Here is an 18053-nt window from a genome sequence, read left to right on the forward strand (position 1 = left end):
ACATGGCCCGAATGTACCATGGTCAGGCCCACATTGGTAGGGATGTCATGATTCGTCTCTTTAGGCAGACTTGGTATAATCCCAAGTTCAGGATGATTGCTGAAAGCTTGTGACAAAGGTGTTTAGTATGCCAGCACTTCAATCCAAACAGGAGAACTGTTGTAAGTTTGGGAACCATAGGACGGGAGGGCGGTCCATTTACAAGGGTTCAGATGGATTTTGTGGAGTTGCCTCCATGCAACAGGCTTAGGTATATTCTTGTAATAATCTGTTTGTTCTCCCGGTGGGTGGAAGCTTTCCCCACGAGAAGGAACGATGGGTTGACTGTTGCTAAACTGTTTTTACGTGAGATAATACCACGTTTCGGTTTCCCAGTGACGATTGAGTCAGATTGTGGACCTCATTTCCAAAACAAGCTCATGCAAATGATCTGTGAAGCTCTGGACATTCGCCAGAAGCTGCATTGTGCTTACAGACCTGAGGCTTCAGGGGTAGTGGAGCAGGTGAATGGAACAATTAAAAACAGAATTGCAAAAATGTGTTTGGCAACAGGACTTAATGCTTTGCCGCTTGTCCTGATGACATTAAGAAGTATTCCTGACAGGAAAACTGGACTAAGTCCACATGAGATTTTGATGGGCAGGGTGATGAGGCAGGCCTATGTACCTGTTGATTAGTTGTTGACAATTAATGATGACATCACACTGGATTACTGCAAAAATCTGTCTGATGTGGTAACTTCTGTGCTCCACCAGGTGGGATCTGATTCATATTCCAAAGAGAAAAATCCAGCTCACGATCTGGTCCCTGTAGACTGGGTTCGAGTGAAAGTACATCGCAGGAGAAATTGCTTGGTACCTCAGTGGCAGAAACCAAGCCAGGTTATCTTGGTCAGTACTACTGAAGTCAAGTGTGCTGGACTGAAGAGGTGGGTGCATGCGAGCCACACCATTTGTGTGCCTGCACCTGAATACCTGTACGACGGTGAAAGTACAACTGACTCTGATTCTGAAGCTGAACCAGAAAGAACTCCAGATACTGAAGATCGACATGAACGTCGACATCTGGAAATATCAGAAGCCAGTTCTGCGTCTGAAGGTGAAGGTGAAAGGGAGGTTGTGGAGATACCAGATTCTGAGGATCAATATGAACATCGGGAATTGGTAAAGACAGACATCAGTAAAGACGCAAAAGGAAGTGAAGACAAAGTTGTTGAAGAAGAGAAAACTGAAGAGCAATCTGAAAACTCTGAAAGCAGGAACGGAAGTCCTGAGCCTGGGGAAGAGGAAGTAACTCACGATAAGGATGAGACTCCAAGTACCAGTTATGAAGGTGTTCCTAACAGAGTAACAGAAAAGAAAGTTGAGTCTGATGAAGACAAAGACATTGTGAAAATTATAATCAATGATACAGTTGAAGATACTGAAAGTGAAACTGATGATAGTGCAGATGAAACTGCATTAAGAAAAAGCCCAAGGAAAAGAGCTTGGAGAGTGGAGCATAACACAGTAGAGCCAAACACTAAGAACATCTGTAAAGGAGATAATTGGCCTAAAGAAACTGGTGGATTGAAATTTAAACTAGTGAACAGAGCTAAAGAGCCAGAAGAGCAAGTGAATGAAATCACAAGCCAGAAAAAAACACTGGGAAAGAAAATAGAAATTGTCCAAAGACCAAAAAGAGTAAGGCGACCAAACCAGGAGTATAAATCACCTGAGTGGACATATATTGTCCTACCACCCATTGTTGAAGTTAATAGCAGCCAAGAAAACCTGTACTACCCAAAGATGATTGGAAAAAGTGAGTAAAGAAGTCAACTTAGGGAAAAGAGATAGGTGCTCAAAGTATATGATAATAAGTAAAAATTCTGAAGTCCTGTGAGACGGATATTGTAAATATAGAAGAGGTCGGAGTTGACATAAGGTCAAAGAAAACTTGTTAGAAAAACTAACTATAGTATAATTTAGAATAGAATTTACATAAGGTCGAAGAAAACCTGTTAGTGAATTGAGTGGTGTATAATTCATAGGCGACGCTAGGTTGAAGAAATTGTGTTAGAGAAAAATGGCTATCAGTAATCATAAAACAAAATGTTCTATTTTTAGAAAATGGTGTAGATGCTGCTCTATATGCATGGGATTATTGATAATATTCTGGGTAATTTTAGCTATTGTTATTCCTTTCCAAGATAGTTTAACGAAATTGAAACCAAATGTGAGTCTAAATAAGCCAAGTGAGAAACAAAAAGTTCATGAGATTCATGTGTACAAACCAGAGGTGCATCAGGATAAGTCTATCAGTGACTACACAAAGAATATATTTTCAAAGTAATTACTTCAGTATATTAAAACTATGAATGTTGATGATTGTTATGTTTGTGTAAAATTGTCAGAATCAGTGTCAGAAGGGGTGACCTATCACCACCTTCCTCTCACATATGGAGTGACTTGTAGTGTAATTGCAAGCTTGTTTTATCAGATTGGGAAATTGGAATATCATTATTCCAATGTGGATGAAATTTTTGCAAAATTAAAAATTGACAGTGCATTGAACAAAAGGAAACCTGCAAAAGAGATGGGAGAGTATTTCTTAGAATTAGATGAGTTGACACATGAATATCAAAGTCAAAGTTAGCTTTATTCGGTTCAAATTTAGAACCATCAAAGCACAGGTCAAATATCACAATATCTATACACATTACAAATAAAACTAGCATTTGATATAATTCATAAGCCAAATATATCACATTCACCATCGAAAAGCGCACTTGGCGTTGAAATAAATATGTTAAAAAAGGGGTTTGTCAGACAGCAAGTTTTCCGTTTAAAAAAATCAATTTTACAGAACATGCTTAAAAGAGAAGAAGAGAGTCGACGCTATAACTTCAGCTCTCGGATGCACCTGAGGACTATGTTGATGGGCGGTTACTTTATGTGATCTATGTTACCAGTTACATTGATCTGTGGTAACCACGCATCTCAGATGTCCAATCCAAGATCTCCAATCTCTTTCAGATGTCCCCTCACTCCATCATAGAAGCTATGTTGTCAGGGCTGTGCATTTTCCCTACAAGAGTACTTTTAATACTAGAAGTCATTGTTGGTTCCTGGCCACTCTGGCACTGGTTGGCTTGGCACCGAAAAGCACGCTTCAGATCCTTCTTCACACTGTCACTGACCAGAATGTACAGGATGGGATCCAGGGCACTGTTGAGGCTGGACATGGCAAGTGCTACAGAGAAATAGACATTAACCTTCCGCTCAAAAACACAACTGGCGTCAGGGTCGGTGTAGGAGGAGAACACCGCAGTCCGCAGGAGGAGAAGGAGGTGGTATGGGGCAAAGCACAAAAGAAATATGACAATCACCCCTATGGACAGGTGCTTGACTTTGGCTTTCTTCTCTTGGCTCAAGGAGCTGCTCTGCCTTACTCCCTGAAAGATTTTCAGGTAGGAGGTTGCTAGGACTGCCAGGGGCAGTAGGAAGCCAGCAACAAAGCGGAAGTAGTTAAACTTGGCCACGCCTGACTGCAAGGGGTAAGTCTCATAACAGGAGACGCCATCATGTTGATTAGACGTACTCATGACACCCAGGTGGAAGGCAAAAACTACGATAGTGACTACGAAGCACATAGCCCCCGCTGCCCTCTGGCTGCGGAACGCCAGGGAGTGGATGGGATACACCACGGCAAAACATCGGTCCAAGGAAATGCAGCAGAGGAGGCAGACACTGATGTACATGTTGGAGTAGAAAACAAAGGCCACCAGAGTGCAGGCTTCATTGCCAAGGGTCCAGACCCTTCCACCAAAGACGTAGAGGATCCAGAGGGGGAGTGTCAGGATGTAGAGTAGATCAGATGTGACCAGGGTTAAAAGGTAGATGCCAAGCACGTTCTTCTGCTTTCGCACCTGCTGGATTATGGGCCATAGGGTCAACAAGTTGGTCGTCAAGCCGAGCAGGAAGACAGTACTGTAGACAGTCACCACAATTACCCTGCCATCCCAGAAGTCAATGCCGCAGCTGGGGGAGTCCGTGGAGGGGCAGCAGGTACTGTTGTTCATGGAATCTTCTACTTGGCGATACAGCAAGGTCTCTCCGACGTCCATCTGACTAGACCCTGAAGTGGGGTTGCTCGTGGTGAGCTGGGCGGCCGGGGCACTGCTTTAATTAACTGATGTAGCCCTGGTACTGCTGCTGCCTGCCCTCAACGTCATCGGGCTGACTTGAAATGACACACGAATATGCTTTTGATAATAATTTGACATTAAAATGAGAGTTGAAGAGAAAACATTTTTGAATATGGTTGAAGAAAGAAGGGTTGCTTACAAACGAAGTGAGAAAATAAAACATGCGAAATCTAAATACTGGACATTTAATGATGAGAATCTTGATGATGAAAATGTGAATACGGCTATAAACATAGATACTCCAATGTTAGGGACATTTTGTATTAGAAGAGACAATACTATGTATGATAATTATTTTGTGGGTGCAAGTTGGGGATTTAAAGGAGGAGATGATCCTGTTTTTCCGGGTATATATTTCATCTGTGGGAATAGAGCTTACTATAGGTTACCTTACCTGGCCATTGGTATGGGACCTGTTATGTGGGCTTGTTCTTTCCTAAAATTTTCCATGTAGATAGAGGTACTAATGGAAAGCATGAGATAGGCAAAGTCTTAAGTCGAAAAAGAAGAGAGAGTGTAATGGAAATAATAGGTGATGTCTTCGGAGCACTAATACCAGCAGTAGGAATTTCGTTTAATGCAAATAAAATCCGAAAATTGTCCACAATAGTTGATCGTCCGTCAACAGACACCGCAGGAGGATTCCTGATGGTTGATACTGAAATGGTTGCTATGAGAGCTATGGGAATGCAAAATCGACTTGCCCTTGATATAATTTTAGCAAAAGAGGGAGGAGTCTGTGATATTTTAATAGTGCAACATTGTTGTACTTATATTCCAGATAAAAGTCAAAATCTTGAGAAGTATATAACAAATATTACAGATTTACATAGAGAAATTGAACCACTGGAGGTTGAAGGTGTTCTTGAAAAATTGGGTACAGGTTTTTCAGCAATTAAGCATTGGTTCCAAGAAATAGGTAGTTCAATTATAGGTAAAATACTTATTCCAATAACAATTTTAGTGATAGTGATTTTCCTGATAAGATTATGCTGTATATGCAAAGGTAGGAGAGATTTTAGAAAAGCAATAAAGAAGACAATTCAAGAACAAAATGCAAGAGAAAGAGAAAAGAATGAAATAGAAATGGAAGAAATTAGAGAGAAGATTTTTAAAGAAACAAAAGAGAAAGATACTAGAGTGTAAATTGTACTAATATGAAGAATTCAAAACATGTTCTGTTAAATTGTTTGTAAAATCACCAGATGAGGGAATTGATGGAGCAAGGTGGCAAAACAAAATTTTGTGTACCTCTTGTAAAGTCAATGTTCCATAACGTTAACATTTACTAATGGTGTGTTGTGGTGAAATAATCAACAATAGTATAAGTTGCACACAAATGCACACGTGGGAATACTAATTTTGCCTGCATGAAGCAATATAATTAACTAATTTGTATTGTTATTGTGATGTGAACTAATGCACAGCTTAAATATATATAAACGCAGCATGAATGTGCTTATTGTACATGTTATTGTGCCAGAACAACGTTGGATATGTAAGTATGAAGCGCATTTATGTGGCTTACTTCCTAGGTAATAACTAATGGGGAAACATTAGTACGGTGGGCGGTAAACAGAAGGGCTTTAGTTCCATATTTAACATGAATTTGTGTTTGTTTCTATGATCGTTCTAAAAGTGGCCTCTGAGGCCTAGTGAAAACATGGCTGCTCTGGTAAACTGCGAGCAAGTGCCGGACTGCGCATGCGCACCCAAAGCCTGCAAGTGAGAATGAACTGCCTGCGCTCGGATGGGAAGTTCAAGGCTACTGTGCCCTCAGGATGGTTGCCAAAACATGGACATTCGAGTGTTCTGAACGTGGGAAAGAAACGTGAAGTTACCAGTCAAGGAAGTGACTAGGCCAAAGACTGTCCTAAACAATACCCTTTTATTAAATTGCTGTTTCACTGTGAATATGATGTTGTAACGGTGACAAGATCCTCACCCATCCCAAATTTGTCCAATCAGAACCCGAGTTGGTGATGTTAGATACTTTTTAGATGGATTAAGTTAGGAAATTAGTGTATAAAACCCCCTGATTTTGCTTAGAGAGGGTCGCTCTTTTGATTTCATCTCGAAGTGCTGTCGGATTGCAGATCGATTCCTGGATGTAAGATACTTTGATTTATTTCTTGTTTGCTTTGCAGGACTGAAGGATAAGATGAGGGCGTTAGTTAGGGATGTTAGGAGAGAATGAATTTGGAACTATCCATTCTTTGCTAAACTTTTAACTGATTTATAAAATAAATTACTTTTCCCCAGATTCATCAATGTCCCGATTTGCGAGTCCTTAATAGCGATTATTAAGGAATCGCTATTAAGGACTTGCAAAACGGGATTCATGTAGAAATCGCAATATTATTTGCGATTTCTACAGCTTCCTTATTTGCGATTAGCAAATTAATAATTGCAAATAAGGAATGACTCCCCATTCATTCCTATGGGCCTAAAGGCCCATAAGTCATTCCTTATTTGCGATTAGCAATTTGCTAATCACAAATAAGGATGCGATTTCAAGGGTGCCAGGGGTGTCCAAAGGACACCCTGTAGCACCCCTGAAATGTCAATGTAGACTGATGTTGCGCACACACATGTCCAAAAGTCCTAAAGTGCATTTTTATAAGTTTTCGCTATATACCACGAAGTCAGACTTCGCGGTAAATAGCGGCAAAAAATAGCGAATTCGCAATATTTAAAAGGTTCATGAATAGCATTTACGGAATCTCTAATTGAGATTCCTTAAATGCGATCGCAATTTGAGAAATCGCAATTATTTGCGATTTTTCAAATTGCGAGTTCACGAGCCATTGATGAATCTCAAATGCCATTTTTGCGGGCGCAAACGGACGAATTTTGCGATTCGCACTGTTTGCGCTCGCAAAAATGCTTGATGAATCTACCTGTATTTTTCCGAGCTCTAAATAAAATGATTATTCTGAATTAAAGTACAAGATTTTTTTACTGAATAAAGAATTAATTAATGCCTAAATGTCAGACATATTAAAGTTTGCTTTTAATAAAATTAGGAAAATGGAATATTAAAGCTGGCCTTGTAATTTTTCCTACGCCTGATTTTCTTTCTAGCAGATCCATTGCCACTATGGTGGTGTGTCTGAATAAAATTCATTGTTTGTTAAAACCATGGTAAATTTCTTAAAACTATAGATGTAAAAGAAATGACTAGTTAAATAGGTTTAGACCCTCCGCCAATGTTACAGCATTACTCCTTAGTATTTTGCCAATCCGTGAAGTCGAATTAAATAAGGCAGAGAAATTGTGCAGTGTTATGGGCCCCACTGGAGAATAAATGTGTGTCCAGAGGTTTCAGGGAAATGGTGATGCTGATTTAGAATTTATTTTTGGAGTTCCGCTGTAGCACCATCAGCACTAGTGGCTACATGTTGGCCAGTGTGCATTTGACAGTTGATGGTTCCTCTGCAATAGTGTTTCATCACGTATTCACTGACAGGTGACATGCATGAGGGATTGAGATATAGAACTGTGGGGATCATATATTAGTGTCAACACTGATCCTTTCAAGGCAATCCTAGTCGGCAATACCGAAGCGTGGTGTGATGTGCCTGCCCATTGGGACTCTAGTGATCCCACATCTTCATGTCATAAATGTTCAGGGACACCCAAAATCTTCAAAGGTGTCTTGGCTTGTGGATATACAATCTATGACTGGCGTCATCACCTGTACCAAGCAGGATTGAAGATAATTAAATAGCTATATAGTGGCATGTGCTGTGTGAATTCAGAGTATCTCTCTCCCAATTGTTTGGACTTCAATGTTTTCAGGGAACTTTATCTGCTAAATGTGATACATGGGACACATAGGCAAACTACATGTGTACAGCTGTCATTTTTCTTAGTGAACATATGATGTATTTTGGAGTGCAAATTGTCATCAGTGTGCAATGAGAATTTGAATGTGATGTAATGTCTTCCACAACAGTAAATGATGGTACATTGGTGTACAACTTGACCCTCATGACATCCTGATGTTTCATGAGTTATAGTTAGATTTGTTTGATTCTGCACCCTGTTTGAGTATTGCGTAAATCTCACTCTTGGATCCATCAATTTGGTTACTTTTTTTTACAATGGTATGTAACAAGTGCCAAAGTATGCAATGTGATCATCTATCCTAGTATGGGCATGAGGATGGAGTCTAGAGCATTCCATCAATGCATTCTAGCCTATCTGGGGTTATGACATGAGTTGACCAGACTGTTTGCAGGTCATATATGCTCAATTAGAAATCTACGGAGTGAACCATGAAGATGGTGTGATATGTGAACTTCTTCAATGTTTTCTGTGGATTTGTGATGGTCAAGTGTGGAAATGCAGTTGCAATAAACCCATTTTACATGTCATTTCAGCTACATCCAGGGCAAGCAGAGGAGAAGGGCAAACATCAGTGGGGACATAGCTGGTCACAGCGGTTCTGGACGTGATACATCAGACACAGAGGGACCCAGTGACCAGGAGGGTGAGGGGAGTTCCCTGGAGGACATCAGCCAAAGCTCATCATCATCTGAGTCATCCTCTAGTGGATAGTCCTGAGAGGTGGGGGACCCAAAAGGATCAGTTCCACCTTCATCCTTGTCCACCACTCCCAGTTTAATTGCCACCCTCCCTGTTGTCCCCCCCACAAGTTGGCCATTCCGCTCGCCTAAAAGGGGGCAGCCTCCTATTCTCTAAGTACCTCTGCCCCTGCACCTGTTAGCCCCACTGCCCTGAGTGAGGAGGCTACTTACCTGCTGAGGAGCATCTCTGTGTGTCAGACTGGAGAGCTGAATGCCATCAAGGGGCAAAGCAACAAGCTGACCCAGGTGGTGGCCTACCTGGAAGGCATTCACATTACCATATCTGGACTTCCGTGATATTTTCAGGCTCCGGCCTCCTCCCTCAGGGCAGCCCTCTGAAGGACTGGACTTTTTCTAAGGTCCAGCGGTGCCAGGGAGCAACACCTGAAACCTTCGTGGGATACCTGTTCAGCGCACAAATGACAGAGACACGGGACACTTCCTTCGGCGTCAAAGATCTGCGTTTATTACTGCAGGGAGGCAAAAGTCACAAGAAGTACAACAGAGTGTAGGTTCTGAGAGTCTGCTTCAAATTGCAAATGTGGATCGCTCCTTTTATACACATTTTCGTCATTGCACAACATACGAACAAAAGGTTACAACTCAGTTCCCACAATAAACTTCAAAAGGACTTCTTGAAACCCGGAACATAATTACAGTAACATTGCCGGTTCCCAACTGTAAAAGCACATCTTCTCACCGTTAGGCACATTCCACTCTAGTTGTAAACGAACAAAAGAAAGAGACAAGAACAGCTGCAAGGAAGACAGACAACAGTAGAGAAAAGAGTGTGAGGGTAATATCGGAAGCATGATCACAGGATCAAAGGATTCGATCCTAGCACATGCACGGCTGAAACAATAGACCGGCACGGCAAGATTACCCTCAAGCGAAGCCATCTGCCTTTGCAGAGTCATCCCCCTCGCCATAAAAGGGCGCACAAAAGGAATATGCATCTTCCGCAAAGCTTGGGAACTAAGGGTCATGACGCGGACAGTTGCCTGTTCGCTGACTATGTGAGGGCAAGAAACAAAATGGATGCCGTATCTAAAATGGAACCCGAGGGTTCAGATGAAGAAACGCGTAAATAAGGCGAACCCTTCCAAGTAGTGTAGCGAAAACGCGTACACTTACTAAACTCGTCATTTACGGTTCATAGATACCAAACTTGCCCATATTCGATCATGCCCAAAACATCATAACGATTCTCACGGAACCTCAGACGCTCCTTTTGCCCTCATGTAGGCAAGCACTAGTCGAAATCAGAATCGATTTCAATATTCATCAGATCATTCAGGTGTTGCTGGAACATTATCCTATCCATCAATGCCTCCTTGGTAACAGATGGCCTTCTTATACACGTAGTAGCACAAAGGCCACATAAGACAGGACCACACTGCACGCAAAGAAAACACATGAACAGAAACGTCACAACAATCCCTATAATCATCAGAATCTTCCAACCCCAGGTCGACATCAGGCCCCAAAACCATCCTAGAAGCGTCCAATCTCCCTCGTCCACGTGTATGGACTCCGAGATTTTATGCAACTTTGAGATGGCTTGATAGACAGTTGGAGCATTATCAGGTATAAAAATGCAACAACTCGAATGGATGACCTTACACACACCACCTCTATCTGCTAGTACAACGTCTAGAACCATACGGTTCTGTAGCGTCATAAGTCTATCCGCTTGAAGCTCTGCTGTCAGGTTACCAAGGGCGCTTGCAGTGATATTAGCAGTCGATTCAACCACACGAGTCAGCTGTCTCAAGTTCCTACTATTAACCATAGGATCCCAAAACGGTAGAAAACCCTTAAAGAAGTCTCCTGCCTCTTGACCAGCAGTATCCTCTCTACTAATAACGCCTCTCACAACTCTAGTCTTGTGATAGTCTGAGGCAACGGTGAAAGTCGGTGGTAGAAGATTCGCGATATAACAGGTGCCTGAGAAATCACGAGGCAACCATGTATAAGCACGATCGTAACACACAAAATAAGTACCCTTGGCAGTCAGAAAGACAGGGGAAGAGAGCATCGGTAAGACATACATCTCAGTACAAGCACTCTTCCCAAACTGAGCTCTCGGATTTTGACCAAGACCTTGCAGACAGAAGTGACCAAGGTGAGGTACGATCCAAATCGGAGGCGAGCTCTTAAGCTGTCTATCACCCACTGATATACTATACTCAATCTCACTCAGATCCTTATATGCTCGCACCTCCTCCTCTGGGATAAGCGATGCATCAAAAATGTCTCTATCTAAATCAGCAATAGCTATCGCCAAAGACTTGTGGTACGGGCCAGGACCAAGGTTTACTGAGTGTGGTTCTCGATGGGGGTAGGAATCTAGTGCACTACGGAACATACTTTGGAATGCTCGAGCTGACCCCTGGGGACTATAAGGAAGAACTAAATACGGAATACCTTTATCCATGGTATGTGGCATTAACGCACACACCCAACAATTAGTGGTATTCACCACCAACTGATGCTGATGTAGGAGTTGAACAAAGGAATTATTCATAAATTCCGCACGTCTAACCTGTTCATGTTGGGGTAGGAGATGGAAAGAATGTGGAGAAATAGTGGGAACAAAATTCAAATCATGAGAAGGAGAGGTAGGTGAAATGGTATCCAATAGTAACTGACTCCCAAAGTACACTCCACCCACCAATAGCATAGAAACAGTTAGAAATAATATAAAAACCTGAAACAAAAAACATTTTGTGCGAAACACCTTATGCAATTTAGATCTTTGCGCCGACATTTCCTCTCTTTTCGACAGCATAGTAAATTCCATCCTCTAAAAACCGTCCGTGACGTTCTTGACGCACTTCGTTCTGAGTAGCGATTATCAATTCCCAGGAGTTCCCAGAAATCGACAAAAGAAATCGACCTAGTGTCAATAACCTGCTAAACAGAATGAAGTACCCGCACGGCCCTACGGCCAACCCAGATGATAGGTTTTAAATGAATTGAGCATTCAATTTAATTTAAGTCTCTTAGCTGCACGAAAAGAAAAGGGTACACACAATATAAAATGTCCACAATATTCAAGGCAAATGTAAAGGGGTAATGTAAAATCAAAAATAATAAAAGAAATGTATTTGTCCTTATTGCGTGGTCGAAGAAAATATCGACATCTCCCGGGTCGAGTCTGTTCTTCAAACAACGGTTCAGATGGCAAAGCAGTGTTCGATTGCTCAGGTAATAATCCAGGACTTGAACTCTCCACTAGTGATGACGTAGGTAAAGTTTCGGTTGATTCAACAGGGATGTCTGATTGCACTAAATCGGTCTCTACAAGCTGAGCATCACTGAATGGTACATAGGACAAAGGGGTGTTGGTCTCAGTCGAGGCGACTCCTTTCTTTATCCACGTATCTGCTGGCAAAGGAAGTGGAACTTTCTTGGTGTGGGTGGCATGCACCCAATGCTTTCTGCCTTCCAGTCGAACCGCCGTCCTTGTTGCCAGTAACACCTGGTGGGGTCCCACGAACCTTGGCTCGAGATTGCGTTTTCGTCCAAAGTTCCGGGTAAGCACCCAGTCACCTGGTTGGAGCCGATGACCAGGTCCCTCAGTTTGTGCCGGTAAAGCTTCAAAGACCTGTTGATGAATCAAACTCAATTTAGCAGTCAGATCATAAAGATGGTCAATCAACATTGGATATTCAATTCTGTTAAACTCCTTAGGCCTCGGAACTCCCCAAATATTCGCAGGACGGCCGAACACAATCTCATATGGGCTAAGCCCTACTCGAGAGTGCACGGTTGCCCTGGTCGATAAGAGAGCTAAAGGCAAAGCATCCGGCCACGATAAACTAGTCGTTGCCTGGATTTTGGCAAGTTTCAGTTTCAGGGTGCCATTATATCCTTCCACCAAACCTGCCGACTGAGGATGATTAGCGCTATGAAATTTTTGGACTATGCCTAGGCCACGACACACACTCTTCATCACACTTCCCACAAACTCACTTCCGTTATCTGACCATACAATCCGTGGCATTCCATACCTAGGGAAATATTCCTTGAGCAGGATTTTTGCTGTTGACAGGGCAGTATTATCCTTAAGAGGGTAGGCCTCAATCCATCTGGAGAATGCACAAACCACAACTAGAACATATTTCAGATTATTGCATCTCTCCATATGGATGAAATCCAATTGGATAACTTCAAAGGGACATGTAGGGGGAGCCAAGTGACCAGGTGGAGTGGGGTGCCCTTACCAGGATTATACATCAAACATACCATACAGTTCTTAACCACTCTCTCCGCACACTTAGTAATCCCATCATTCTTCCATACAGGAGACAACAACTTGCATATGCCTTTCGCGCTAATATGTGCTGTGCCATGAGCCATAGTAACAACAGCAAGCACATATGCATCCGGTAACATCCATCTCTGTTTTTCTGACAAGTCAACCCAACATCCATTCCCGTCTAACTTCCCCGTGCTTTCTTTCCAATTAGTCTTTTCCATCTCAGTGGCCTCGTTCTGTATTTCCTTCATACTTTCAATTGTGTCTTCACACATGCTAGTCTCCGCTGGCCATCTCACTGAGCTCGTAACATACATTCGATTTGTCAGATCTCTGGCTGTCTCTTTAGCAGTCTCATCCGCAAATGCATTACCACGGCCCACATCATCTGTCACTTTCCGATGCGCACTACATTTAATTATGGCCACCTGCTTAGGCAATGTAAGTGCATCCAAAAGGTCGTTCACAAGCTGTCCATGCTGAATCTTCGTGCCATGCGACGTGAAAAATCCTCTTTCTCTCCACAATCGACCAAAACTATGCGCTACACCAAATGCATACTGACTATCGGTAAACACATTCACCCGCTTGCCTCTAGACAACACACACGCTCTTGTCAACGCAATCAATTCGGCCGCTTGAGCCGAATTCTGACTCAATCTCGCAGTTTCCACAACCGTACTCAACGTCACTACAGCATACGCAGTCGTTACATCACCATTCGGCAACTTAAAGCATGAACCATCAACATACAAAGTACCATCGGGATCTACCAATGGAGTGTTTTTCAGGTCAATACGACCCTTCGTCTCTTCTTCAGTTCTTAAATAGCAATCATGTGGTGCTACATCACCTGATTCCATGCTGATCGGCAACAACGTTGCTGGGTTCAACACATTGCAACGTTTTATCCTAATATGACTTGCCAAAAGTGTCAACTCATAGCCAGACAACCTTGCACTCGTCAGGTGCTGAGTTTTTGTTCGATTCAAGAGAGTGTCAACTGCATGCGGAACCATCACCGTAAGCACATTATCCATGACCAGACCTGCGGGCTGTCGAATGGACACCGCAGCTGCCGCTGTTGCTCTTAAACAACTCGGCAATGCTCTAGCTACTGGGTCTAAGGTCGAAGAAAAGTATGCACATGGACGCTGTTTGTCACCAAATTGTTGCGTCAAGACACTCAACGCACAACCATCCCTCTCGTGAACGTATAGTGTAAACGGCTTACTGTAGTCAGGGGTACCTAACACAGGAGCCGAACACAACGCATCACGTAATTCAGAAAAACTTTTCTGACACTCTTCAGTCCATGGTAAAGGAGTCGGAACATCCTTACACGTGAGGGCTAACAATGGTTTCGCTAACAATGAAAAATTTGGAATCCATTGTCTGCAGTATGACGTAATACCTAAAAAGGCACGTACATCTCTCTGGGTTTTTGGCACAGTCATTCAAGCAATCGCTGCGATTCTTTCTGGGGTCAACCTTCTCCCTTCTTTTGACAATAAGTGACCTAAGTAGGTTACTTCTTGACAACAATATTGCAGCTTAGAAGGTGACACCTTGTGATGTAAGTCACATAAATGCCGCAACAACGATACCGTAGCGGTTCTACAAATATCCTCGGTATTGGCTGCCACCAACAGATCATAAACGTATTGAATCAAAGCCGCACCCATCGGCAACACAAACGCATCAAGCTGACTTTTAAGGGCTTGACTGTAAATCGACTGACTCTCACAGTAGCCTTGAGGTGCGCGTTTAAACCTAAAACTTCGACCTCCTAATGAAAATCAGAATAGATCTCTGCTTTCCTCAGCGATCGGAATACTAAAGAAAGCATTCTTTAGATCGATCACCGTGAACCAGGAGGCAGAAGCTGGAATCAGTGTCAACAAGGTCGTGATATCAGGCACCACAGGAAACTGCGGAATCACGATTTTATTCACCTCTCTCAAATCAATTGCAAAACGATACACAGGAGGTTTAGATGGATCGGTTTGTTTCAAAATGGGTAACACAGGACTATTACACACATTTCCCCGAGTTTCTTCAATGACATCCTTTTTGATCAGATCATAAATGATCGCTAATAGCGCTCGCTCACCATCAAGAGAGATACGATACTGAGGTATACGTGGTAATCGAACATTCGTTTTCAACTGGACCACATAGGGTGGAATGTCCAATAGGCCCACATCATTGGGACCCGTTGCCCATAAAGACGCAGGAAGAGAACTCAATTCCGGTGGGAACTTATCGACTGATAAGTACATAGGAGATATTACTCTCTGACCCAATGTAAGCTCCACTCCCGCAGGAGAGCAGTACAAAGTCGCATATAACCGTTTTAACAAATCCAGACCCAAAAGATTCTCACCACAACCAGTGGATAGAATCAATGGAGCCTCCAGCTCACGAGGACCAATCGTAAGGGACAAAGGGCTAGAGACAGGATTGCTAACAGGGGCGCCAGAGAATCCAATGGAAATATTTGTTAAGCCAGACAAAGGTGCGCCAGGGAGTTTGGAATGCATGATGGAACTTTTTGCTGCACCAGTGTCCAACAGAAAAGGCTCAACTACGCCAGATGTGGCAACCGCGACGTAGGGCCCTCTCTGATCAACCGGAACTGACACTACTCCCTCTCTTTGTCGATGGCTGTCCTAGTAACGGTCGTCTGCAACAATTTCATGCTCAACATAATAATCGTCCACATGGTACTGTGCAGATTTATCGGACCCCGCATTTCGCTGGTCGAAACAATTATTCGCGTCCGATGAAACAGTAGAGCGCTCATGATTTTGAACGAAACCTCGACCTCTACCTCGAGAGGCCTGTTGAGGACCACCACGACCTCCCCGAGCCGAAACATTATTATAACGATCACGTAAAGCGGGACAATCAAATTTTATATGGCCCTCTCTCCTACAATATGCACACTGATTATACCCAAGCGTAGATCTAAAGTCAGAGGAGTCAGAGCGCGACTGCATCCTAGTGGACTGGGCTCGTGGTCGATACTGCTGTTGTAAATCATTTTGATTTGAACGTGGAGGATATGCCTGCTGCAACAAAACCTTTGTTTTGAGCTCCTTAGTTTTCTTGTCTGAATGATCACTTTCTTCCTTTTCCCTATTCTCATAATATTGAGCCGTCGCTAATATCTGTGCAGTGGTCGAAACAGCCCATGCACTTTCCGAATTTTTCAATTTGTTGCATAGCTCTGGCAACAAATTTAACACAAACTTATCAACAAACAACCGTTGGCCTCCTTCGGTACTCATGTCCTGACCACTATGATCGACAAATGCCTCCTCGAATCTAGTAAAGAAATCGGAGACACTCTCGTCTTTCTTTTGCTTGCAAGCCGATAATTTATCCCAATTCACCCTCATCGCTGGCATGAGTGTTTTCATAAGTGTAATGATTTTCTGGGGTAGATCCAAAATTAACTGCTCAGGCTTAGCCCCACCAACTTGTAGTCCATCAGCCGCTATTAGTGCAGGCCAATCACCGCCTAACTCATTCACATGATTCGTTTGGCGAATTTTCGCCCAAATCGGTTGCGGTACGACATTACCAAACAGCATGTCGATGTCAGCGAGGTTCATAATAGTAGCATCTACCAATTGGGACAACTCCTTATAATAACCCGCCGGATTCTTACGCGGATCAGGCAAAGATTGTTTCACCTGCAAGACTTCTGATCGCTTCCATGGGAGGTGTATCCAAACACGTTGGAAATGTGGCAAAACTGGGGGATTGGCAGCAGGAGCACCTAGCATCCATACTGGCGGAACCTCTCTCATAGGATATTGACCAGAGTTCGTTTTCGTATTATCGGTGTCATCATCAAATGACACACGAGAAGGCACTGTGGATCTAAAGGCTAACAATCGCTCTAATGCTCGTCGTACATTTCCACCCACAATCATACCGTTCGAAAACTGACTCTGGAGTTCCGTCATCTCAGAAGGTACATTATCCAAGTCATCATTATACCATTCTTCTCTCAAAAAGTTACACATTTCTTCAAACACGAATCTCTGAGTGGGCTCATTAAACTGAGAGAATGTATCAAAAACCATACGCGGAGGGTAGTTAGCAGGGTGTCTTATCCATCTACGTGCCATAGTTACCAACGTGGCACTCTCCCTTCCACCAGGGATTTGACTTCGTCTCTGAGGAGTTTCAGAGACATCGGATCGAAATAACGATCCAGAAAGTGGGGAGTAAAGGGTAGCAACAGTATTAGGGATACGATTACGAACAGAAGGAGAAAGAAGAACAGGAGCAACAACATTAGAAGTGAACGTAGGGACAGTAGAGGTAGCCAGGACAGTTGAGGTAACAGGAACAATGGACTGAGGAGGTACAGGCAAAGGAGCAGTAGAAGGGACAATTACAGGACCAACAACAGGCTGACCAGCAGCCGCTGGAACGACAGGAGGAACTATAGGAGGAACTACAGGGGCTGTAGCACCCTGTGCATAAGGAGGTGGTGATTTCAATAAATAGGCTAACAAGGGATCCTCCTTCACATCTTCTTCCTTTTTAACATGATTAGATGGTAAAACCGGATAACATTTATCTACCTGCATGTGATGCAGTCTAGTAGAAACTTCTATCTCTTTTTCTGCTTTATCTCGCTGATATTGTTCTGCACCTTGCATCATCGTAATGATACCTTCTTTTTTATTTTTCTTAAGCTGTTTGATTTCTTTCTGCTTGGCCTCTTTACGCCATAACCGAAAAGAATCAAACATAGCAGGCCTAGCTTTCTTTTTAAACAATTTAGCTTCAAGATTATCTAAAATCGTAATTTCAAAACTTCCATGCGGTGGCCAACTAAGGTCACCATCGTTTTTCGTATAACGAACCCAATATTCATTATATATAATAGGGCCTACACCATGTCGACTATAGAGCTCATAAATTGGAGTTCCAACTGGAGGTATCGGACACGAGTCCTCCAACCGGGAATCAGTGTTAACATTTAAAG

At 42.9% G+C, this 18053-nt stretch overlaps 1 pseudogene; it reads right to left on the reverse strand.

Annotated features, from left to right (window-relative positions):
• Positions 1–3012: 3012 nt before the first annotated feature.
• LOC144819865 (putative G-protein coupled receptor 132 pseudogene) lies at positions 3013–4060 on the reverse strand (annotated as a pseudogene).
• Positions 4061–18053: the final 13993 nt, after the last annotated feature.

The sequence above is a fragment of the Lissotriton helveticus genome, chromosome 2_1 (genome assembly GCF_964261635.1).
Source record: "Lissotriton helveticus chromosome 2_1, aLisHel1.1, whole genome shotgun sequence".
NCBI lineage: Eukaryota > Metazoa > Chordata > Amphibia > Caudata > Salamandridae > Lissotriton > Lissotriton helveticus.